The following is a 25,985-nucleotide window of genomic DNA, read 5'->3' as shown; positions in this document are numbered from 1 at the left end:
CTTGAGGCAAGAGTCTTTCCTCCTAAATATTACCTGACAGGATAGAAGTGATTTTGTGGCTAAAGTGAAAGGATTTGGCTTCTCCACAATGTGTGGGGGGAGTTTTTTAGGGTGTGTAGCAAGTGGCTCTTTGTTGTGGTTGGACAGGGCACAATCCTGTGTATATTCCACATCCATAATAGAGAGGGGAGGGATTGGAGAAGTTGGTTCCTGAGCTACTCTGTCAAATAGCCTGAGAGACACCTTGCCTCCCCTAAGACTTCCCCATCTGAATCTCATCTATCAAAGGGAAGTCTGATATTTTCTAGGATGCCACAATTTGTGGAAATGAATGAGCTTAATTAAGCTCCTGGGAAGCTCTCACAAATGGCTAGAGATAAATATCAAATGGGGTCAATACACTGTCATGAGACTTTTGGCTTGTTACTGGATGTTCCCATCCCTTTGGGACGGCCTAGAGGGCAAGGACTTCTGAGAAGATTGGGGTCGGCCATGATTAAAGCTATATTTAGAAACTTTTTTAATTGCATGCACTTCAGGCACATTAGAGCTGCCTGATTTTTTTTTTCTTCTTTTTTTTTATGGAACAGTTTTCTGTTAGAAAACGCAGTTCAGTGGAAATCAGAATGACATAGTCCCATGAAACAGTCTGACTGGAGCTTTTTGACAGAAAGGGAAAATTAACTCAGTTTTTCACTGTTTTAGTAATGGGAGAGTGTCATTTGGACAATGTGTGCCTTATTGAACTATTTGACATGTTTTGTGTTGGAACTCAGAGCAGAGTTGAAGTAATTGTAGTGTTCTACCAAGATATGAGTTTGGGTGTACAATAGCTATCATCTACTATGCAATAATTTGTTTACAATAATTCAGATTAAAATGGAACATGTGGGTAGCCAGCAAATTTTTCACCAAATGTCGCTGCCATAGAATGTTATTTTATTCTAATAAAATAAAAATTAGACTCTAGATTAGAATCTAATAAAAATTAGAAATGCTGGAATTTCACAGAAAATAAAGTTCTCCTCAGCTTGAGGGACACTTGGCAGAACAAAAAACAAATCCTGATATAAATCAAACCTATTGGGGATAAAGTTATTACCAGTCCTATGAGTCTGGAATTAAAGTGGTGGTCCCAGATTTTTCTACAGGCTACATGAAATGTTGGAAAGTACCCACTGAACACAAAAAGGGACCAATAGTAGAAATCAGAGGGCTGGGAAAAGACAATGTAGGAACACAGAGACTGGATAAAATGATTTGGAAAGCCAGCATCAGGGAGAACCTGGCCTGCTGTTCCTGATGGGTGGCTGGAAAGCAGGAGAGACACGAAGAAATAACCACGGAGGGGGGGGGAAAGCAATATGAGGCCCTGGATATACCTCAACATTGTTTATATGGATCAATCATACCAAGAAATTTCTTTTGAGCAAAATTGAACTCCTGTGCTTACAACTAGCCTGATCACATCCCTTGCAAGGGGAGCATGGAAAAATAAATGTTCATTGGGGTGACGAGATCAGCTGCTGGAATTGCTGCCGCAACCTGCGGTGGGTTGGTTGGCAACAAATCCATTTGCACTTCTTTGATGGGGAAGCAGGGTTCCTGCTGCCCATGAGTTTGGAGTTCACTTTCAGTGGTGGGTGAACTGCTCAAGACTGAAAATCAAAGGACCAGTTCATGATTACAGTGTTAGAAAATGAAAGTGGGAAAAAATAACACAAGGTCTGAGGGGAATCTTGCGTCAGTCTCTTGTTTTAGCTCGGACTTGGGATTTCCCTTGGGGCTGTTTCTTGAGAGGAATTCCACATCTAGGTTGGATTCCTGGTGTTTGGTCACTTTGGACATTTGTGGCCTTGCTTCTGGCTGTCTGGTGTGAAGGAGTGATGTACTGGGGTGGTTTGGATCACAGGTGGATTGCACTGTGTCTGCACAGGTGAAGGGGAAAGACAGCCCTGCTGAGTGGCTGTTCCTGCCTTCATCTTTCAGAAACTCAGCTCCACAGTAGCAATAAATTTAGTTTAGTGGTTTTTAATTATATTTTTTTTAATTGGAACTGGGTTTTTTTTAGCATTATGGCATGGTTTTGTTTCCCCCCTCTACAGTGTGACTTAAATTCATGGCTGGAGCATTTTCAGATGACTTCCCAACGCTGACCGATGCCATCAAGTGTAACTTGTGCCTCCAGAATCCCAACACAGTTTTCCAGTCTCTGAATGACACAGAACCATACTCTGGACCCACAAGTTAAAATTCTTAAGTGGTCTTGTCGATGAGGGGGAAAATTTTTTGCATTACATGAGCACACAGATGGGTTTTTTTAATTGGTATTTTTTTTACATTTAAAAAAAACATAGGACAATGATATAATACAACTTAATACATGCTACTGTGTCCCATCTTAGGGGATGAATATGTCATTCCATATGCTGTAGCTAAACATAAATGAACTGTTATTAATGATTGCCACAATGTTTTCTAGCAGTTAGCTGGCTGTGATTCTAGGAATTTTTTTTCCACTGTGTTTTGCAGGGTTAGGTTATTTAAACTTACTATCAAATAGAATCGGATCAAAGTGAGCTAATTTTTCTTAAACACTAATCATTTTAAGGCTATTGAACTAAATATAGAGGCAGTTCATTAAATCATTAAAACAGCCTGCAATAATGCTCACAAAGTCATTATAGTGCTATTCCCCAGCCAGAGAGGTGGTGTTGCCTTAAGCACAGTTTAATCAAATTAGATGGTGGGCTATGTCCTGGGGTTTCTCCTATTGATATTCATTAAAAATACATGATTTATCACTAATCTCTGTAAGGTATATCCTACTCCTCCAAATGAATTTTGTAAATGTCAGGGGGAAGAAAACAGAATAGTTTATTGTTATAAGAAGTTAAGTGTGGTGTGATCACATTTACATTTGTATAATATGTAATTTAGTGATAGGTGATAATTTTAATGTGCCTTTAAAATTTTTTTTGTCCTTAGTTAAAAAGTTAACAAAAATGGAAAACCCTCAGGAGTAGCCACTTTATATTTTAATGCTGTATAAAGCATATGAATTAACTTTAGAATTAATTATTCTGTAGATCATCATATAGTTTGCTCTTATAGATTGTCTATAAAAGTTCACTGTTTAATTTCATGTACTCCTTTCGGTACCGTTTTCCATTTCTTCTTTTTGTTTGGAACCCTTCAGTGTTGTAACTCCTCTGTCCTCTTTTAATTTTCTTTCAAGTATTATCTTGTTTTAAACTGGGAGGAAACATTAATGAGGAGACCACACACAACCATTCCCCTCTGTGCTGTCACTGCTACTCGTTTTGAGTGAAAATTTCTTCATTTATATAATGCTTTTTAATCCTGTAACACTCTGCAAATGGAGCAGATCAATTATGTCACCCAGCACCCAAACATGCAGCTGATTAATGGTGCAGTGAGGCTCTACCACACTTCAGACCAGGATGAGACACATTTCTGATTACGGTGGTAATTTGGACACAATACAAGGTTAATTCCTTAAACTGGAATTTACCTGAATTATCCCAGCTCTGAAGTGCCCTGTAAACATCCATCACTTTTTTTTATTGCTATTTATGAATCTTTGATGCCACTTGGAACCTCAGCTGAATATCTCCAGTGATACCTCCTGTTCTGGGAGCTTCTTGGTATTATGTTGGGTCTTTTCTGTCCAGGAAAGAGCCACCTCCTGAACCTGGTTATGGCTGCCAACAGCACTTACCTGAGGTCAGGCTTTTAAAACAAAGGATTTAAGATTTCTGGGGGAAGTGGATCAAGTTCTCAGTGCCCTGAAAATCATCTGTCAAAGCTCAGAGTTCACCCAACACTGCTTAGCTCATGGCTTTGCTATGTGGATGCAGATTAGTAAGAAACTATTTACTTGATTGTTGGGTATTAATCATGTTACCACAGAATTGCCACTTAATTGAGACTGGCTTGAATTAAAACATAACTATTATGTTGTAATTACTGAGGTGGTGTTGTAATTACTGAGAAGTTCATATAACACTTGCAGTAGGAACTTCAGATGTGGTTTTAAAGCAATGTCCCGCTTGCATTTGTCAACTGTGCCCAAAGCAATTGTCAATTAGTCTGAGGTAGATCTGGACAGATTGCTGCTGTCACAGGCTCTGCTCTTGATTTACACTGGCATGGCTGAAAGAGGAGTTTATTCCTATACCTTTTAGAAACTGAAAACATTGTTCAAGGGGGATAATTACTCTGCTGGACACTTGAATACCAGTGGCTTTGGTGTAACTGTGATCCTAGATGAGTTCAAGCCTCTCTAGTTGGTGCTGCTCAAGTTCCCTCTGCCTTCTGTGCTCTGGCACAGGAACTTGTCTCGTGCCAACATAGGTAGGTTCAAGAACCTAAACCTGCAGAAAAGCTTTCATGTTGGCAGCTGAACTCTTAGAGTTTGACAAATGCCAGTTCTGGGTGCAAGGAAGAGGTCAGGGAGGTACAACATGAGGAGAAAGGCAGGCTGAGAGGGGTGGGAAGGGCACAGAGCTGTACTCTGAGTTAAAGACCAGTAGTGCTTTTGCTCATGATCTTATTTCCAACCACGTGTGGGGCTGTTTGTTTGATTTGAAGTATTTTTTTCTTCATACTGAAACATCAGTTCAGTGAGTTTCCTGAAAATCAGAGCTTTTGTTCTATGCTTTCTAGCTCTCACTTTGTGAAGGAAAGCTTGAAAACGTGTCCTAAACACTATGTGGGTCCATTGACCAAGACTTCAAAAGGTACAGTTCATGTAGAAAAGATACCCTCTTTTCTCAGCTGGCTGCTAATCTCATGCTTTAGAAACCAAGCCCCTGACACTTTTGGAATGCAAATTGTGATTATTGTGGTTTCAAATGCCCGGGGTTGGTTAAGTGGAGCAGAGGAAGCAACTTCAGAGGGAGGTGAGTGGCACAGAGGACTGGCAGGGGTGTAGGAGCTGTTGGTGCAGGGTGTAGCGTGTGAGACACTCTGTCTGCACGCAACCCCGGCGGAGCTGCAGGGTTGGTCTGGCAATCAGCCCACGAGCCTCAATCCTGCAAATACACATCACACACTTCACTTTATACTCGTGAGAAGCCCAGCCTGAATGAAATCCTATTAAACCATGGGCCTAGAGCTAATTAAACATCTGCCTTTCGGTGATTTTTTTTTTTTATTGTTTCACTGAGATTACATATAGTGTATAGGTAAGTACACATCTATAGAATTGGTTCCATCACTTTTTTTTTTTAAAGGCAACACACAAAACATTTGTTGTTTTCCTATAATAAATCATCATGATCAAGTGCTGATGAAAGACACCACCTACTTTACTTGGTTTTACTTGTTTCAAAACTTTTCAAAGCAAAGTGTGAGGTACAATAGGGCAGCTGGATATTATCCACGGGCTCTTCAGCTCCAAGGGCTTTAAGGTGAGGTGTGAACTAGACTGTGCCTTAATTATTGGCAACAACTAGCTTTGCTTTTCAAAGTAATAAATGGGGGTCTTTATAAAGTCTCCTCTTAAGTAGCTAAATGCATAATCCACCTGGGATATTGTTTTAAGATTCATTTCGTCTTCTGTAATTTGATGAGAGAAAGAGTTGTATTGGTCATTTCTCTTGTGTAAGAACTGTGTCTCACCTAGGGGCAAGGAACATTTATTGTCATGATTAATACCTGTGAGTTTCATGACCTAATGAGAAAGCCCTAAATGTATTTGAAATGAAATTGCCATTTTTTTTTTCTCTGACCCTTCATTCAATTCATGTAAACACTTTGACTACGATCCTTTTCCTTGTGGCTGCAAAGATCTTGTGTCACCCACGTAGCATTTGTGTACGTAGCTCCAATATTAGGGTTTGTGAACTCCAAAACAAGTCATTTTAGGTGGACAGGTGTATACGTTTGTGTAACTTAGCACATTTCTCAAAGATGAATAGCCCTGGAATTGTGAAAGCGAAAGTTAATGGAATATTTTGCCCTACTTTCCCTGGTACCCATCCAACCTGACCAAGAAATCAGTACTAGGTTTTGCACCGCTGTAGGAAGTCTATGAGCCTCTTTATTGCAACCTCCTGCTTGTTGAAGTTCAGTCTGAAATGTGCATGTACCTAAAAAAAAAAATCCAGGATAAACGTCTTGGAAACAGTGCAGGTGGGAATACACTGTCTCATGTAATACCTTGGCTTGAAAGTGTTCTGAGTGGATTTTAAACATCTCAATCTTGCCCCTGCCCCTAAAGCAACATTAGTACTTGATGATTTCACTGCAGTGTCCTCTTGCCATTCTCTTATCTTGACTCTTACATACTTCAAGTTGTCTGCATTACCTTGAAGATCCTTGGAGTGAAGGGCATGTCTTAATTCCTGAAATCCTTTATACCTTTATGGCTTTGCATAAATACTAAAACATTTATACTGCATTTGCTGGTGTGTTTTTACATTTATTTTTTTTTTTGCCTCTGGTCTCCTGCTCCTTCAAAACTGTTCCCTGAAAAAGCATCTTGTTGGGTGAGACCCAAAGAAGGGAAAGGAATGCTTTGGGGTGGGCTGGGGGAGAAGGGCATGGAACCCTCATGATAGCAAGGCAAATACTGAAGCATAAACTCACCTGTTAGAGCTACCACTATCATCAAATATTTATCCAAGGTGCCCAGGAGCCCAGATCTAGCCAGAACTCCACTGTGTTAGGCAATTAAAATGATTGATGTCTCGATGAAAAGGCAGCGTGTAGTTGATATTTTGGCTGTTTGGTGTTGGATTGGCACAGTTTAAACGATGCCTTTGTGTTTCTGTCTTTGTGTGAATGTCAGCTTGGAAAATGAGAAGTGACTGTGCCTGTTGGGTGGAGATGCCCTGAGAAAGGCTTGGAGGAACTGGCAGGGGCACCTCTCATGCAACTCACCCAGGTTTTAGTTTGATAGTAGTCTGCTTGCAACAGAGCTCATGTCCATCTGCTGAGCTGCTGCAGGTCAGAACACGCAGGAACACAACTCTGCAGAGAATCACAGATTAATTAGGTTGGAAAAGACTGAGTGCCATGTCCAGTCTTTCCTTAAACACCTCCAGGATCTGTGACTCTGCCTCCCTGGGCAGCCCATTCCGATATCTAATCACCTTTTCTGTGAAGAAATTCTTCCTGATTTCCAACCTAAATCCTGTCCTGGTACAGCTTAAGATTCTCATTTTGTCCTATCCAAAAGAGCCACAGAGAGAAGCAGCAGCTTTATTTTATCAGAGAAGAGGAAATGATCCTGGGAGGGTTTCTGAGGACTTTTGCCATGAGGTCAGGACCTGAGATTGGAAGTTCAGGCTGTAGGGTGAAGTTCCCTTCTGGTCTCAGCATATGACACTTGCTTCTTGTGACCTGTCACATAAGCATGGTCTGCTAGTTCCTTTTCCCCCCAAAAAAAGTTTCTGCAAATAGAATAAATCATTCTTTCATCGCGGTGCAAAAAGAATAAGTGTTTAAAAAACTTACTTATATTTTAGTTAGCAACTTGTGTGGTAAATTTACCATCCAGCCCCCCAAAATAAAGACTGATGTTTCCATTAATTACATGATGATTACTTTCCAAGAGGATAAATTAGCCCCTGCTGAGCTCCAGGCAGCCACAGCTACTCTTACCTCTGCCTGAATTCAGTACTTTAAAGCTTACTTAAATATTTCTTTCACAAAGCAGTACCTGTCTGAAGGACTCCTAGACATAACCACAGACATGTATTATTTCAGTAGAATCCCTGCCTTCTGGGCAAGTCTGAATCACTTCCTTTGTTGTATTTATCAGAGATAAAAAGTAAACAAGCTTACAGGACTTATCCTATTTCCCTACAGGTTGTAACATCACATGTGTGTGCACATCTGAATGCACAAACCCATGAGGTGAGCTCAACTTTTAAAACATCTGTCTCTTCAGTTGGTAAATCAGATATTTCTCTATGAATCTGACATTGTCCTGACTTTATTCTCCAGAGGATTTTGAAAGAGTGTATAGATACTGTGAGCTTATTGGCTTATAGTGGTTTTCCCGCTAATTCTTTCTCACTAATTTCACTAAATTCCACATTTATGTGTGCCTCTGATATTTGTGGTGTGTGTGAAGATATTTCCCATTTCAGTGAGAAAGATGCAGCCCTAGTCATGTAAATAAGAACTTATCTGTTCAAAGCACTACTTAGGAGTGCACGATTTGAGAAAGGAAACAATCTTTGTCAGTGGTGTCTGGTTTTAGTTCTCTTCTCAGACTAGGTAGGTTTTGGCTGCTGCACATCTTTGTTCCTCTCTTTCATCCATTGTTCTTTCTACCACTAGTCTCTCCCTGTTCTCAGTGCCTTCCCAGATGTTCCCCAGTCTGGAATGACTTGCCTGTCATTGCTGTTCATAACTTAGCAGTTTGGTTTGACCTTTTGATGTGTGTGGGTCTAGTGATGCTGTGGTGGAGATGAATTTTCTTGGTAATGGAAAACTTATTTTCTGAAGCTACATTTTCATGGTTGTTATGGTAGTGAAAGATTACCTGTTGAGTTCTCAGAAGTTGAAGGAGTCATAATAATGAAGAGACTTGAATGTGATGAGGTCAGTAGTTCCATTCCTGTTTTACTTCACAATCTCTTGTCTGTGTTCACAGCTCCTTTTCGTTGCTTTGCTTGCATTTCATGTGTCTTGTCTTTACTCATCATGACTTTGATATTACTTGACATGCCTGGCCAGCATACATCTTCTGTTGTTTTCCACACTCAGGCCTCTACCCTGGAATAGTGGAAAGAAGATGCCCTTTTTAATGACCTGTCCCTCAGGATTTGATTGTCTTATGTATGACTTCGTACCTGCTCAATTCACACAATAATTACGCTGTTCCTGGGGAGCAGGTTCTGAGTTGCTGTCTCTTTTAGCCATTCTGGGAGAAAGATGGATACAAACACTTATGAAACTCTTGGTCCTGTAGGGTTTGTTCTCAGTTCTTTCCAACTCAGCCTTGAGAGTAGCATCCTGAGCTTATTACAGCCTCACTTCTATTTTTTTCTATATATAAAGATCTTATTTATGTACAGCATCTTCATGCTGCCACACTGCTGTCAGAAGCTCAGTATGATCGTCTTATTAATTTCTTTTATTCCCTGTATTTTCAAACTGTAATATTGTCATTCTTGGATCACAAGGTGAAACTATTTTGGGTACTTGTGTACTGAATTGTTGTTGAGTTGTACTGACCTGTCACTGTTGTATATGAGCCAATTGTAAGGTTCTAGAAGTGTAGTTCTGCGACTTCTGGCTCCTTCTTCCATTCCTGGACTACATGTAATCAGTGTAGTCCAGGAGCATTTGCCTGTTTAGTTTGGATGGATGCATTTTCTGATCCTCAGTACCATTCAGCTCAGGATAGAGTCTAAATTCTGCTCCCCTGAACACCCCTTTTCATGTGGCAGCATCCTGAGGTTGGTGTCCTCGTTCCCCAGTTCCGTGGGAAGGCTGTACTGCGTTGAATTATCTGTGTCCCTACTGCAGTTTTGTCTCTTGCTCATACCAACAGTTCCTCTGCACCTGAAGGCCTCAAAAGATGGTGTCAAGAAACCCAAATACCCTCTGACTCCAGCTGCATTTTTAGCTGTGGCATCTTCCCAGTTGCTTTTCAGGTTCAACTTGTGTCTCCTGCAATAAGAACAAGGATGGACTGTGGGGAGTTTTGCAGCTGATTCCAAAGAAAAAAAAAATCAATGTGTTTAACTTTCCCCTGTTGGTGCTTTCTGGCAAACACCTGAAGATACAGCTGTGCTCTGCCACCTCTTCTGCCATGCTGTCTCCTGTGCCCATACCCCAGAATGGTTTTGATTCTGGGTTTCAGAAGTCCTGCTGACTGCTTTTGCTGATGACATTAATATTCCTTTGTGGCAGGCTGGGTCCCACATGGCATTCCTTGGCATCTGCTGGTGCCCACTGTGCACTGAGGTAACTGTTATTCTTCCATGATGCCTCGTGCCTGAGTCTTTGGCAAGGAGCACTGAGAGTGTGTCTGCTCCTGCCAAGTCAGGGAGTATTTCTTGATGAATGTTTTTCAAATGCTTTGCACAACTTCTGTGCTTATATAAAAGTGCCATTACCTGCCTCTAGGAAGGAATCAAGTGGCAAGGAGGACCCAAAACAGTTACCTGGCTTTTCAGTAGTCTCATGCTGCTTACCCAAGTAGATTCTGTGGCTTTAGCAATGATGCCTTCAGCATTCATTTTATTGCTCCCATTATTTTTGTCTAATGTGATGGTTACTTGGCGAATCAGGTGCTGTTTTGGCAAGGTTGTTCTAGTTTTCAGGTGTAACATGCCTGGGAGACATCAAGCGTTTCAGAAACATTTTGGTTATATGAGAGAGATGTCAGTCCTTTCTGAGCTTGGGGCTTTTGAGTGTGTATGGGTAGTGATATCTTCAAAGGTGCTTATATTCCACTTCCCACTTGCAAAACCATGGCTGATATGCTCTCTAAAATTTTTAGGGACCCAAACTTTGATCTGTACAGGCCCTTACTGTTGGCCTAGAAAGCATGTGCTTCTCCTGTATCTCTGTGTATAGTTTGGCACTTACACAGTGTGGAGATGGGACTTGATGGAGGAGACTGAGAACTGTCCAAAACACCAAGTCCTCTCACATGGTTAAGGTGTTCCAGAGGACTGAAGTTTGTTGAATGTATTGAAACTCAAACTGAGCAGATGAGGAATGTGAATTTCCTAAGGGAGTACTCAATCAGTAGGTAGCTGATTACTCCAGGGACTCTCCCTCACTACTTTTTTCCCTGCCTGAGGAAATTATTCAGAATGCTGCACTGCTCTGCTGCTGGAAGGAAGCCCTTGCTGGATGCTGTTGATTGTGGGAGGCCATCTCTGTGCGAAGACAGGCAAGATGCTGAAATGCCACCAGTGCCTGTGTGTTTTGTGCCTGACCAGTTCTGGTGCCTCCCCTATTTAGGTGCACCTCTGTCCTTGTGGAACAGGTTGTATCCAGGCAGTCCCATGTTCCTGGGGTGTTGCAGTGCTGAACATGGCAAAATCAGGAGGCTTTGAAGAACCTATAAGACTTTTCTCATGGAGGGTGCTGTTGTATTCATGCCTTCTTTAGGTCAAACAGTGGCTTCTGTGCTATGAGTTTTTCAACCAGGTGTTCTTTCTTCTTAGTCTACTTGGAGATTGAATGGTGTGATGATACTACAATTACTGTAATTTTGCTTTAGTGGATGCACTGTTGCTTTCTTCTTTGGAGTTCTTGTTCACTGATGACTCACAAGCTGCTTGGTGTTGCTTTCTTTTTGTTCCTGGTTGTCCTTGACTGTTAAACTATTTCAGGCTTCACAAATCACTTAACCTTGCTGGTTTGCATCACACTAGGTACGAAGTTAAAGCTTGCAAGTTAAAAGCAATTATTTTAAGAGTATTAGGAGAGTTGCAAGGCCTCCAAAAGGAGGAAAAGCCAGAGTCAACTTGGAGAACTTAATTTCAGACTTCGTGTTAATAGCAAGTATGATGCAAGTTCAATTAAATGGTTACATGTTTTGAGTCCTCCTTGCCACTGTAACTACCTGATTACTTCCTAAGGGGATGTAAAATATAAACAATGATGATTTTGTAAAAAAAATTAAACACTTTAATTTTGCTATACTGTTACTACAGGTTGCCTAACATAGAGCAGCCCTGTCACAAATTCAGGTTATGGGCTTGTGTTCAGGGCAGCATTAACTGACCTTATTTGTGTAAAAGGATGAAAGTACCTAAAGCTTTGAAACCATACTCTGCTTCCCCAGAGAGGAATCTGATGGTAGGGGTAGAATGGGATGTGGTCATGTCATTAAAGATTGGTTTGGAGTGCCCCAAAGGGCCCAACTCAAGGAATTACCGGTAATCTTCATTTTAGGGTTTCTTAACCTTTTGGAACTTAAAGTTGGCAAACTAAAAGAATTAAACCCGTGTGGGTTTTGGTGAATAACTCCCCGTGTTTTGAAGACAGCAGAAGGCAAGCTCTTTATGTCTGCCCTATGGATATCACTATTTGCATTATTGGAATACTGGAGAGCTGCAGCAAACTGTCTGACAGTCTGGAAGCAGGATGGGGATGCTCTGCTTGCAAGAGTCTTACAGATATTTTCTGACAGTATAATTAATGCTTTTAAAGGTGTTGAAGTCCATTTCAAAGTCCAGATGGAAAGGGTGCCAATATTCCCATCCCCACACAAGGAATGGGTGCTGACAAGAGGTGCAGGGTACAGTGATTGTTCCTTTTGGAAGCAGAGTGATCAGAGTGTGTTGGAAGCCCCTTCCAAAACTTGGGAGTCCTCTGTTCGAGTGTTTGCCAGTCAGATTTCTGGTGACAGAGCATCATTCTCCAATGGGAACACTGAAAAGAAACAGCTCTGTGGATTTTTAATCTGCAATTGGGATCTCTCAAGCCAGTGGCTAAAAAAAAAAAAAATGAAGACAATTGCTTTGCAACTTAAATTCAATTATGTTCCTTTTATCTAGATACAGTGGATTCAGTATGTCATATCAGTGTGACAAAAAAGGGAAGTGAATTATCCTGGGCCCTGAAACTATTGTTGGGGAAGGAAAAGATTTGTAGATGCTAGTTAACATACTTTGACAACTGTTTGCCAAAGCCATTCATTACATCTGCCTCTGCATTAGAAAGGGCACAATATTTCATTTTCCATTTCCTTTCACAAATAGAAAATTAATTGCATAGACTTGCAGAAAGTGCAGATATAACTCGTTATGTATTGTTAAGGCTGTCTGTGATAAATTTATCAAGCTTAGACAAAAAGTACCCTGCAATCACAATGGATCCATCTTAATTAACATTATTTAAGTGACAGTTACACCTGTTTGGAAATAGGAGGTAAAAGCAGACAAATTTTCCAGAAGCACAGTAGTAGTGATCCCTGGTTATAGAGGAAGCTGGAAAACATAAACTTTACTTTGAATTTGACTCCTGAAGGGTAGTAATGGGGCTCAAATCAAAGTCCTGTTCTGCAAATGAGTTGTTCCAGCGTAACTGTAAAAAAATAAAAAACCCCTGGGCTGTTATGGCCACATGATAATGGTTATCTTGCTGTTGACTAGTGATGTAATTGAGCAGTTAAATGGGGTGAAGGTGAACCCATTAAAGTCCATCTCTATAATACAGTTATGACATATGCTGTTTATAGAACTCTCCAGCCATAAAACTATCTTTACTGTTATCCATCCTTGGTCATATTTGCTGATACAGCTTATCTCTGCTGGTGCCACTGGAGTGGTGCTGTGGAGACAGGCCTTAATGACAGCAGGAACCAGAGGGTGAACAAAAAAAAGGAGGCAGAGTTTACAAAAAGAAGCAGCAAACAGGAGAAGGTCAGGGACACGTGGACACGTTACTGCAACGTGCTGAGTTGCCCCGGCAAAAAAAATACAAGACGGAAAGATAAGGAAGAAAATGAGAAGTTTTGCACTTGGGGATGAAGGCAGATGGACTTGCTGGTGGATACCTGAGCTCTGAGAAGGGTTTTTAACAGGCTGATATTTCACTTTGGTTTCCTCTGGACTGAGGTTCCATCCTGGACATAGAGTCCATGGGGGAAGAGCACTAATGGACTGAGAGCTGGAGGCCCTTGAACTGAAGCCTGGCATGGCCTTACAAGGTTTTGGGGGAGTGTGGTGAGCACCAGTGTCTCCATCACTGTCAAACTCCGCTGAAACACTCCCCATACAGGCAGCCTTGATAAGTATTTTAAGATCCACAGTTGTTAGATTGTGATTTAGTAGTGATCTTGTTATCTGCAGTCTTGGTTTCTCATACCATCTGCTTTTAGAGCTTTTTTGATACAGGCCTCACTTTCAGCTGGTAGGTTATAAACACTTTGAAACTTAGGCTTTTCCCGTGTGCTTTTCAGATACCATCCTCTGACCTACATTTCACCCCTTCCTGCACTCCTTTCTCCCACTTCTGAATTTTTGGAATGCTGAGATCAGCCCTTCACTTTTTTTCTAGTACTTTCTAGGTTTAAATTCCAACAAGAAAAATAGAATTCAGTTTAATGTGTTTTCTTTCTATTTTTCCTTGTTATGTTTGCCAAGAAACACGAACTTTTAAAGAAAACCAACCTGCAAAATCAGTATCAGCCTATTTCCTTAGTTGCTTCAAGCAGTTCTAGAGTTTCTTTAGTTTTTCTGCTCAGCTATGCAGATGTAAAACATTCCTCCCTCAGTCTGAGCATGTACAGACCTCTCAGTGGCAGAGCAGGATGGAATTTGTGTGATGCACATCCCTCATTCCATTTGCAGGTGTCACTGACAGCAAAACTGTGGAACAATTTTCATCAGGCAGGTCTCAAACTCGAACTTGGAAACATAGGTATTTATGGTTTGTTTTCCCGAAACAAGTTTGGTTTACTTGGTTTCTGAGATTATCAAGGGCTTTTAGTAATGCAGGGTCTGCCTAAATTAGTGAGTTAAAAGGACTCTGGTGCAGAAGATCTAGTTGTGCTCTTTGACCTATGGGGTAATGTGTACATGTGAAATAATCCTTTCTTTGGTCTACAACAGCACTGCTGCTGATGTTGGTGGAAGGAGTTTGCAAAGACACCTCAGTGCATTTGCTATTTTAGTGATAATCCTATTTCCTCTCTGTTTAGAGCTTTATTACAGCTCTGTTCTGGAGGAAAATATACAAGATTCTTTTTCACAGACAAAAACCAGAAAAAACTTCAAACACCATAGGACTGGGATATGCTCTTCAGGCTCAAAAAAAATATACCAGTTAGGAAGAATGGAGCTCCTGCCTTTGAATTTAGCACATCAGTGGTACATGGGCTTAAATTTATGGTCTCTCAGCCCTTTTATTCTCCTATACTTTTTGGTGGTGGTAGTTAATGCTCTTTTGGTCTTGTTGACAGAAGAGCTTGAGGTTTAGTCAAGTGGGACTTTTATCTCTGCTGGTGTCATTCCTAGATTAGATTAGAGATTAACTTTGTGGTCTTCTTATTCCATCCTTCTCCTGGCTCCACACATTTGACTCTACTGACTGCCAGCCTCTTTGAGATCAAACTACTGTACTGAGCAAAGACAAACCTGTGTCAGATTCTGTAATTTGGGCAGTTGCTCCCTTTCAGTCATTAATTACAGAGAATTTTCGGGGATATACATCCCTGTCTGTTCCAAAATCTCAACCCTTTCCCTTTCTGTGACTTAGAAGATAATGAAGGACGAATGGAGAGGAAAAAAAAGGAGATCCAGAAGGAAGTGAATGTTTTTCAGATGCTTAGAGCTGCTTCCCCATGCAGGGTTTCTAAAGCAACTTCCAAAATCTTTGGCTTAAACCTTTGCCTACAAGAAACAAGTCTTCTATGTCAGTTATGTTAAATCTGAATACCCCTTTCTGATGTCCAGCTTTCAAAACCTTTATTCTTCCTAGAGAATATTTAGAAAACAGAATAATGACCTGCTTAAGTAGTATGTATGTCTGACTTTTGTTGCTTGGATTTGCAGATGGAAAATTGTTTGGGTCATAGGTATAAAATGCAAGGATGCAAGGCCAGGTTTACTAATAGGATTGGTATGTATCATACAAGGTGAGCTCACAAGCCATGGTTTGACACAGCACATGAAACATCTAGATAACCTTAAGCAACAATTTCAATTAGATCCTTATCAGAGTTACACCAGTCAATTTAAGCAGCAGAAGCAGCAGCATGTAATTTCTGTGACATAGATTTCACAAACTGAATAATTCATAATTATGTGGACTTCAGGAGGTGGAGCAGTGCACAGATACTCTGTGACCTCTTCTCTGTGTATGAAATACTTTATACTTGCAGTGAACCTTTAATGAAGTGGCCCATATCCCACAAAAGCTGAGGTAAACTGAAGAAGATACAAAGAAATTGTGAATGCTCCTTAATTACCTACAGTATAAAATAAGCTTCTCAAGCATAATTTAGTGTCTTCTATTAGTTAACTCATCTCAAAAATGTTACCTTAGGCTTGTATGCGTGCATCAATGAGAGAGAGCATGAAAGTTTAAATGTAGTGTGATTTTTTTTATATCCAAATAATTTAAGATATAACCCTTTATATGCAGATACAACTGTTGGTCCAAAAGTGCCTTGTTTCCACACTGCTCATCCTTATCCCTTCACAGGAATAGCTGAAAGGAATGAATGTCCCTTCCTAATGCAAAGCTGTGGTGGGATGGCCTCTCTGGGTTCCCTCTCTGTGGGCCAAGGGCAATAATGCCCCAGCTGCTGAACAAAAGCAGCACATCAGAAGGGAGGAAGATATTGCTGTGTTGGACAGTTGGACTGTTAAAGAAAAAAGGGAGAGATCACTTCCTCTCCCTGCAACTATCTGCTTCAAGCTGTTTTCCAGGAGATTATCTGCACAGTAGTTTTACAAATAGCATAGGAAGACAAGCAAACATAGAAGCAGTAGAGGGACTTAGGACTTTCTATCTGATGTCCTGGTGTGTTCCAACTCAGCTTGATCTGTGAGCGAGATTTCTCAAAGTATTCTCCCTTCTCATGACAACAGGAGTGTGCAAAAAGCTTCTAATTTTGGAGATTACTATCTCACCTCAATCTACTTCCCTCTAGAGATGACCAGAGTGAAGGGGGAGATTGATGAAAATTTACTTATCCCAAAGGGCAGAGCAGGTTCCCTCCATTTCACAACCCATCGTGATTCCCCCAGCTATATTTGCTTTTTTTTTTTTGTTTGATAGAATTGATGTATTTCACACTGAACTCTATTCTGCACAGAATTCAAAGCAACTGTATTTGCTGGGATGGATTATTTGTAAATGGATTGTTCTCTGTTCTGCAGTTAAAAGCTCAGAACGTTATAGTTACGTTTTCATTTTGGAAGGACAAACTCTTTTCTCAGGCAGGAAACAAAAGTTTGTGATATAGTGCATTTCTTGGAACCTTGATTCTGTAAGTAACTGTTCTGTAGAGCACCTAAAATACACCAAAACACCAGGCCTAATATGAACTGTGGAAGAAGTTTGTGCAGAGCTACTTAACTTGACACTTGGTCAGTGCTCAGTGGTGCTCCTTCTCTCCAATGTGTCAGTGCAGAAGCCACACAATTTTAAATGTGGTGTGGCTGAATGTTTTTAATATTGCTGTGTTTGCAGCAGGACTGGGGTTGTACTTCTGAACCTGGATTCAGGTGGGAGTTTAGCATTTCTAGGTGTGTACTCCGCTGAACTTCTAGCAAAAGGTGGAGTAAGGCATAGTATTAGTATGCTGGACTGAGGAAAACATTAAATATGCATCTGTCTCAGCATCCAGCAGCCATCAGGATAAAGGAAGTTGTGTGCCAGTTGGTGCAAGCAGCAGCATCCTGTTGTGGAGAGAAATACTGACCACACTTCACCTTTTGGGCTGGCTGCCTTCAGGGATTTTCTATCAGAATCCATCTTCAAAATGCTCTTTGTCTTCCAGCCTCCTCTGAAGTCTCCTTTGTCTTCAGGTCAGATATTCTTCACAAAGTTCTTCTCCAAATTTCAGTAAAAACCCAGGGGATAGCTGGCAATCCACTGGAACTGAGGAAAGCTGAAATCATGACTTTGCAATCTATTTTTTAGAAGCTGACTTTAAGAATTTATTCATTCCTACTACATGTGTCTGCAACTCAATCCAGTAGGCATAAATGGCATACAACCTAGAGTAAAGGTTGTACCTGAAGTGCCTTTTTTCCTTTTATTTTTTCTCTTCAAAAAATAGTTGCTGTAATAGATTTTCAAAATTATTTAAACCCTTGTGGAGTCACCTCAGATGTCTTTGGTGTCCAGATGTATTTTTCTTGAAAAGCTTAATTTTTCAGGTGATATATATTTAGCACAGTTTTGTTTCCTAGCTCAGGAAAAACAGACCTGAATCACCACTGTGTCCAGTTGCTCTTTGTTTTACCTGCTGTTGATCAACTTTGTGTAATACAGACTAATTGTACCTAAATAGTCAATAACATCTTCATTATGAGCTTTGTTATCAGTTTCTCATGGATGTCACAAAAGCAATGAACCCTGTGTTATGTTGTGGGGGAAAAACAGGAACTTGAGGGTCAGTTTATGGAGGGGGTGAAGGTGGGAGGGGACTTTTGGGTGTGTGGGGCCATTTGTGCACGAGACTGATGATGGTTTAGTAGCAGAGCTGGGGGTGCTGGGGCTGGATGGTGGGAAATGAGGATGAAAAAAAGCAGGATGGGGAAGCTGGAAGCTCAGACCAAGACATCTGAAGGTGATGTGGTGACACAGTGGGGGTTGTCAGAGGAATTGAAAGCACGGAGTAAAATGTCTGGGGCAAAAGGCGAGGAAGGTTACCTCCGGAATCTGCGTGGGGTGGGAAGGATCAAGAAGTGCCTGAAGGGAGAAGGTGGGCAGAGAGAAGGGTTATTGTGACATGTTACCTGGAAATAAATGATGAATGTTCTATTCTCTGAAACCAATTACTTTAGAAGTGCATAAAAGGGTGGGAGTCACTTGACTAAACGTGGACAACTGTGTGTAGGTATGGATACCTCACCTCACTATCTAAATCCCCTGTATTATCTAAATCCCTGTAAATGGGAGAGAAAAATACTCATAGATGTCTTGGGTTCCTGAGGGCAGGGCCTTTGCAGAACTCTGATAGCTCTGCAGTTTTTAAAGTTTCTCTCCATTCAGCAGGTTCTGTCACACAGGAGGGCCTGTAAACTGCTGGTCACTTTATGGTGCCAGGTTGTTTTGTTTGGCAAAGTGCTGGAAGGCAAAACTGAGTTCTTTGTCTGAAAATAGGATAACAGAGCAAAAAGTTACCCAGCACTCTTCAAAAGATGGCCACTCAGACCCAAATTTCACTGGAAGCCTGTAGTGTACCTGGAAATTAGAAAGCAGGTGTCTCTTAGATGGTAAAACCGAAACCAGAGCAACACAACTCTGTGGTGACTGTAATAACCATGACTGTATTGTGTAATAACTATAATAGTGATGGTATCTGCAAGTGTAACCTTTAATTACTCTGCCTGTTTCTCCAAACTCTTCAGGAAGGGAAAATAACACCTATTTCACACATGTTGTGAAAATTAAATTTCCCAGCAGGCAAGAGCATAGGAGTGTTTCTACAGTGTCAAACCAAACCCCCTTCTAATACAACATTTCTGTCTCTGAGGGTGACCAATAGTAGATACATAAAGGAGAAAAGATAAAATGTGACATACAGGGTGTGACACTGCCTGGATTATAATTTCCTACTTCCAGCAGTCTGCAGATTAGGAATTTTCTAAGTTTGCTTTTGAAGCATCTTGTGTAATAGAATGGTGCTTTCCCTTATTTATGCATCCATTTGCTTTGAGATTGTTTCTGTCCTCTGGTATCTGGCTCTTCCTATCCAGCTCAGTGTCACGTGCAGTGCATTCCAGTTGACTTAGTAGCCTAACACCCCCTTTTTAAAACTAATGTAAGAAACCAGGTCTTCTGAGAGTCACTGCTGATAATGGGAGTTGAGTTCTGTAGCCGTTTTTGGAAATACATTGGTGGAGTCTGTGTGGGGTTTGAAGAATGAAGGCTAGGGAATCAATTCAAATGCTGTTTTATGTTTGTGGGGGGAAAAGGATAATAGAAAGGGATTATGTTTCAGTTATCCAATGGTAGGGAATTGGATGTGTGACATGAGAGAAATATTGTTGTTGCCACTGGTTATAGTGGATACTTGTGAAACACTGAAGTGTTGGAGTAGTCTAGTACCTCTTGTAGATGAGGTGTAAGTAAACAGAAAACTGTATTCTCCATGGCTGGTGCACATGAGCATAGTACTGTAAAAGATTTATATACCAGCCAAAACTCCATCCTGTTGTACCTCTGCCTCTGTTAGAGGCACAAATATTAGTTTAATTTACTTTCTAGGTGGTTCTTGTCAAAGGGTTGTTGGGGGAAGGGGGGGCATCCCTGCTGTTCTCTTTTTTTTTTGTGCTGACTTGTCTCCTAACACTTGCTTAAAAGTAGCACTGAAATCAGCCCAGGTCCCTCAACTTCTCCCAAGGGGGGAGGGGGGGGGATGTGGAGAGAGGTGAAAGTGTCTACCACAAATACATAACTCTCTTTTCACTTCATTGTTCCCTCTCCCTGGGAGCTGGCAGGTGCGCTGAGCGGGAATGGCGCGCGGATCGATGCCGAGGCGATCAATGCCACGGCAGCTGGGCCAGGGCTGATCGCCTCCAAATCAATTCACACGCTGCTCTTGCTCAGGTTACCTGCCACTTCAGAAGGAGGCGGGGATGGGGAAGTGAGAAGAAAATTGCACAAAAAGAAAGTATTCTGGGACCTTTCTAAATAGGCCACTTACGCGCAGCCCTTCCTCCCTCGCGCGTGCGGTTGTACGAGATGTAAGTGTGTGATAAGGTCACAATGCAATGCCTTGTTTGAAACTCAGACGCTGCTCAGAGGGAGGAGAGCGGGGCCCTGGAGAATGCCTGGAAAATTGTGTGGAAGAGGCCGAGCAGTCCTGCGTCTTCGCTCTTTTCCACCTTATGTTTTAGGTACTTAAACTAGTTGAGCATTGCTGTCTGGATGCGTGCAAGCTTAAATAATCCTGCGGAGCGTTGTGCCACGGGGAGCTGTGGCTCCTTGTTTCTAAACACTCCTCAAGGTGAATGGTTTTTGTTTTGCTTTAGTAAGTCAGGAGTTGTGCATGTCGAAAGTGCCTTTTGTACAAAGATCTCAATTTACTTGGCAGACTTCCATGCGTTAAGTCTCCCTGCTTTGCTGTCAGGGAGTGAGGTATTGTTATCTCCATTAAGAGCAAGTGAGCCAGGGATAAATGCCTGGTCTCTTCTTATTGCTACTGCTTCCTTTTATTTCCTTTTCTTCACATGGATAGTAGCCCTTAATTTAGAGATTGTTGAGACAAGAGATGGTTCTGGCCCCAACAGAACAGGGATGGCACCTTATCCCCATGCCAACACAAGGACATCTCCCATTTTCCTCTCCTGCAAGTGGCTGGCTGTGGCCCAATTCGGTGCTGTCCTAAGGGATTCTCTTGTCTGTGCCACAGTTGCCATGGTCCCTAGGGAAGCAGTCAGCAAGTAATTTAGGGGTAGGACCACCCAGCAGCCTCTTCTCCCTGCCAGTCACTGACATGAGACCTTGGCAAAAGGCTCAGTCTTGCGTGGGAGCGTGGATCCATATGCACAGAGGATAATCCAGCAGGGAACTGTTTCCTGCACAAGGGTAGCCATGAACTGGGTGCTCTGGCTTCATGCATGGAACGTGTCAGTTGGGGAGGGGGAAATAAATGCAGTTGGCTGAGTGAATTGCTGGAAGCACTGCTGGAAGGCAGTGGCAGGTCTGTGGAAAGACTTGAATATTGCTCCAACCCTGCTGTTTCTAGCAACAACACTAGTGTTCTCTGGCAGAATATATTCAGAGACTGCTGCTGTGTAGAGTTCTATGTCCTCTTACAGCTTAGGGTGGCACAGGAGCCACGTTCCTCTTGGAGCAGAAGGCAGGAACAGCATGCACAGAACAGGTACAGACACGTCAATAAGGAAGAATCAGCACTCATTCATTTTGTTTATTGCCCACTAATTTTAAGGAGTGCTGATGCACTTGTCTGTTTTCAGTATCCAATTGCAGCTAATCATAACAGGAAGTAAATATTGGCCACTGCCTTGGGAACACACTGGATCGCAAGCGGTTTGTGGCACAAGTTGTCTTTTTGCTCGGCACCTGATGTGGTGAGGCCTTGTTTCCAACTGGGGAACAAGAGGTCGAAGGTTGCCCATCACACGAACCCTCCTGCTCCAAGATAAAGCTGCCAGGTGGAGCCAGGCAGGTGAGCAACCCTATTGCAGGGCCTGATAGTGTGAGATGTTGCCAATTGTGGAGCACCCTGAGGGCAACAGGGAGGTCCAGGGAGATTTAAGTGTCTGAAAGAACATAAGAACAATAATTTCTTGCTGTTCTCCTAGGGAATGGAATATTCTGTTGTATGTAAATTCTGAGGGGATACAGGATAATCTGCTGTTTGTAATCCAGATTTATGGTGGGGTTTTGTTGGTGTTGGCTGGTCTGTGATGGAGCAGGCTAATGGAGTGATTTACTCATCTGGTACTTGTGATGAGGTAGCAAGCCCCTCAGTCCCAGATAGGTGGATCTCACCTACTCAGCATGGATACTCAGCTGAATGTTCAAGGGATTAGGGAGCTTTTAGAGCCATCTAGAACTTTTTTGTGTTGGCTTTCTCGAGAGAATCCTGTCTGTCACGGTTACATCTCGGCACAGGGCTGGCTGCTGGCATCTGGAGATGCCAGCATTACCATGGTGATGCTTTGAGTTATATGCCAAATTTAGTGTTCACTGTAGGTATGGAAAGTATACAATACCTATATATGGCTTAAGGAGCCTCACAGCTCTTGGAGCACTCATGTAGCTCCATTTGAGCTGAAGTTGCAAAGATGTTGGAGAGGGATTGTTGTCTTACTGGACTGAGTGTGGAGATGCTAATAATCTTGGAAAACTAGGATGGGTGGCATGGCCAAAGGTTCTCATAATTACCTAGTTAATGGTGCTGTTGTTTAAAGTACCAGCTTACTCTGTGTGATAGGGAAACAAAGACTTTAACATCTTGAGGATGGCTCTTGAGGACTTGTTAGGAGACTGCATCTGCCTTTGATCCCCTGAATTAAGGCTCTAGGGCTGTGACCATGTTGAAGTGTAACCTGAACCACTATCACTCTGAGCTGCCCAGCTCTGATCTCTCAGAAAGGCCCGAGGAGCTTTACTGAGCACACCTCGGTGTTCTCTGGAGCTGGGTTGAGGCCAGAGCAAGTTGAAATCCTGTCTTCTGTCCCACTGTGCCTCTCAAGGGCTTGATCTGAACACTGGATCTCACCTGGTAATAGAGGTTGTTCACTGTAATTCCAGCAGTTCCAGGCTGTTATGGGACACCCCTCAGAACTGGGAAACCCCCACAGATGCTGAAGCTGAGCGATGGAGGTGCTGTCATGGCAGAGTAAAAGCACTATTTGGGCAAAACAGGCACAGTATTTTCCTGGTAGATACACAGATGTTTTTTTACCCTCTATTGGCTTTGTGAGACACAACTTTTTAGAATGATCTTCTAAGATAGCTGAAGTCTCTCTTGAACTTTAGCCCTTCAGTTCTGGCTCCTGTTGAGCTTGGAAGGTCAGGTTGGTTTATTTTTCCATCTCTAGAGTATGGGGATGGAAGACAATACTGATCGCTACAGTCTGATTACACCCTTAATCATTCCCATGTTCGGCTGTTGCTTGGAAGTAAAAAGCTGGTTTCTTCCCCCTTGGATGTGGTTCCTATGCTGTCCCACTGACACAATTGACTCTGGCATAGAGAGTTGTCTGTATTGTCTTGCACCTTTTCTGTGGTCTGTTGGAGCTTTTCCTCCTGTGGGCCTTTAGTGAATGATAGAGGGAGGCAGGCAGGGAAGAAATGGAGAACAAGGGGGAAGAAAATCCTGATAAACCTATAATGTTAATTCTGTCTTAGGACCTGGTCCTTGAACCCTTGGGGACCCCTGTAGCTCCTGGATTAAATTGCCCCATTTCATTCTTCTCATTCCATCTGAGCTCCAGCATAGAGGGGAAATGCTGACCCCTCTGACCAGTAATGGCTGGGAAAACTGCATTTGTGACCATAACCAGACTTAAGAAATGCAAGGAAATAAAACTTAACTGGCCACAATCCCAATTATTTCTCGATCTAGCAATTTTAAAACCTGGCATGAGGAGAGGACACCGATAACTTTCCTGATCTTGGACAACAGGTGCTGTGTCTCTGGTCTGCTGACATGTGAGGACAGTCAGGATAAGTGTGGATGGGTTAGAAAGTGAATTCCATGGATGCTGTGCAGGGCGCCTTGATGAGTGTTTCCAGGGATACCTTCCTTGTAGGTAAATTCTCACTGGGATGTGTCCATGTGTGCTGTGTTGGGGATGGAGGGTTGACTTTTATAGAGTCATAGAATGTTAAGGGTTGGGAAGGACCTTAAAGATCATCCAGTTCCAGCCCCCCCTGCCATAGGCAGGGACACCTCCCATTAGATCAGGTTGCTCAAAGCCTTACCCAACCTGGCCTTGAACACTGCCAGGGTTGGGGCATCCACAACCTTCCTGGGTAAAGAATCTCACTGCCCTCACAGGGAAGAATTTCTTCCTAATAGCTAACCTCAATTTCCCCTCTTGGTTTGAACCCATTCCCTCTTGTCCTGTCACTATATCTCCAGATGAAGAGTCCCTCTCCAGCTTCCCTGTAGCCCCCTTTCAGATATTGGAAGGTTGCTATAAGGTCTTTGCGCAACCCTCTCTTTTCCAGGCTGGACAGCCCCAATTTCCATAGAGTCACAGAACTGGGCAGGTTGAGTGGGGGACCATAAGGGGTCCTCTGGTCCCACCTCCCTGCTCCAGCAGGGTCATCCCAGAGCACAGGGCACAGAATGGCATCCAGACACTTTCTAGAACATCTCCAGTGAGGGAGACTCCACACTTCTCTGGGCAGTCAGTTCCAGTGCTGGGTCACCCGCAGGGGAAATAAAATCTCCCTCAATATTCAGGTGGAACTTCCTGTGCGTCGCTTTCTGCCTCTTGTCCTGTTGCTGGACACTCCCGGGGTCCAACTTTGCCAGGTCCTGCACTTTGGCCACAACAACCCCATGCAGCACTACAGGCTGGGCACAGAGTGGCTGGAGAGCAGCCAGACAGAGAGGGACCTGGGAGTTTGGATTGACAAGAAGCTGAACATGAGCCAGCAGTGTGCCAGGTGGCCAAGAAGGCCAATGGCATCCTGGCCTGGATCAGGAACAGCGTGACCAGCAGGTCCAAGGAAGTGATTCTTCCCCTGTACTCTGCGCTGGTGAGGCCACATGTGGAGTACTGTGTCCAGTTCAGGAAGGATATTGAGGTCCTGGAGCAGGTCCAGAGGAGGGCAACTAGGCTGGTGAAGGGACTCAAGCACAAGTGCTGTGAGGAGAGGCTGAGGGAGCTGTGGCTGTTCAGCCTGGAGAAGAGGAGGCTTGGGGAGACCTCATCACTCTCTACAACTCCCTGACAGGAATGTGTAGCCAGGTGGAGGTTGGTCTCTTTTCCCAGGCAACCATCAGCAAGACAAGAGGGCTCGGTCTCAAGTTGTGCCAGGGGAGCTTTAGGTTAGATATTAGAAAGAATTTCTTTACAGAGAGGGTACTCAGCCATTGGAATGGGCTGCCCAGGGAAGTAGTGGATTCTCCATCCCTGGAGATTTTTAAAAAGAGACTGGATGTGGCACTTAGCGCCATGGTCTAGCAACCGCAGAGGTGTTGGATCAGGGGTTGGACTTGATGATCTCAGAGGTCCCTTCCAACCCAGCTGATTCTATGATTCTTGGAACCTCCCCTTATATATATAAAAATATATATAAATATATATATATATATATTTTTTTTTTTAATATACGCAGCGATGAGATCCCCAGGACAGAGGGGGTAAGGCCGGGATGCCCTGTCTGTCTGTCTGTCTGTCTGTCTGTCTGTCTCTCTCTCTCTCTCTCTCTCTCTGCGGGCTGGATCCCGGCAGTGCCGCGCTGTGGCCACACGAGGGCGCCGCCCGCCCGCGGACGCGGCGGTGGCGGCGGGACAAAGGCAGGGCCGGCACCGCCCCGGGGGGGACGCGGCATCCCGGGACGGGGGACACGGGGAGCTCCGGGGGGACCTGGCAGCGATTCACGCCTTCCCCCCCCCCCCCCCCACCTTCCTCCCCCCGCCGGGAAAAGGCGGGGGGGGGGGGTTGTTTTTTTTTTTTTTTTTTTTTTTTTTTTTTTTTGAGAGCGAACGAGCGCGGCGCTTCTGGGCAGGATCCCATCAGTTGCTTTGCCAGGCCAGAGTGGGCCGGGGAAGGGAAATCGCTCGTGCTTTCGTTCCCCTCTTTGATCCCAGGCGATATGTAAAAGAATTGCAATTACACTTAAGCAGCAACTTTTACCCCACA

General features: G+C 43.0%; 1 protein-coding gene and 1 long non-coding RNA gene across 5 annotated transcripts in view; one reads left to right on the top strand and one right to left on the bottom strand.

Annotated features, from left to right (window-relative positions):
* BCL11A (BCL11A, BAF complex component) overlaps positions 1-25,985 on the top strand; it is a 130,165-nt gene that overhangs the window by 7,230 nt on the left and 96,950 nt on the right. The window lies entirely within an intron of this gene.
* LOC113952114 lies at positions 16,780-18,388 on the bottom strand. Its single transcript, XR_003529398.1, has 3 exons — positions 18,337-18,388; positions 17,391-17,559; positions 16,780-16,969 (listed from the first exon to the last, which is right to left on the bottom strand). It is a non-coding gene; the product is annotated as an uncharacterized LOC113952114 (long non-coding RNA).

Source organism: Corapipo altera, unplaced genomic scaffold (genome assembly GCF_003945725.1).
Source record: "Corapipo altera isolate COAL_440 unplaced genomic scaffold, ASM394572v1 70, whole genome shotgun sequence".
Taxonomy (NCBI): Eukaryota; Metazoa; Chordata; class Aves; order Passeriformes; family Pipridae; genus Corapipo; species Corapipo altera.
Note: the sequence above shows the minus strand (reverse complement) of the source record. Positions and strands in the feature narration are given on the sequence as shown.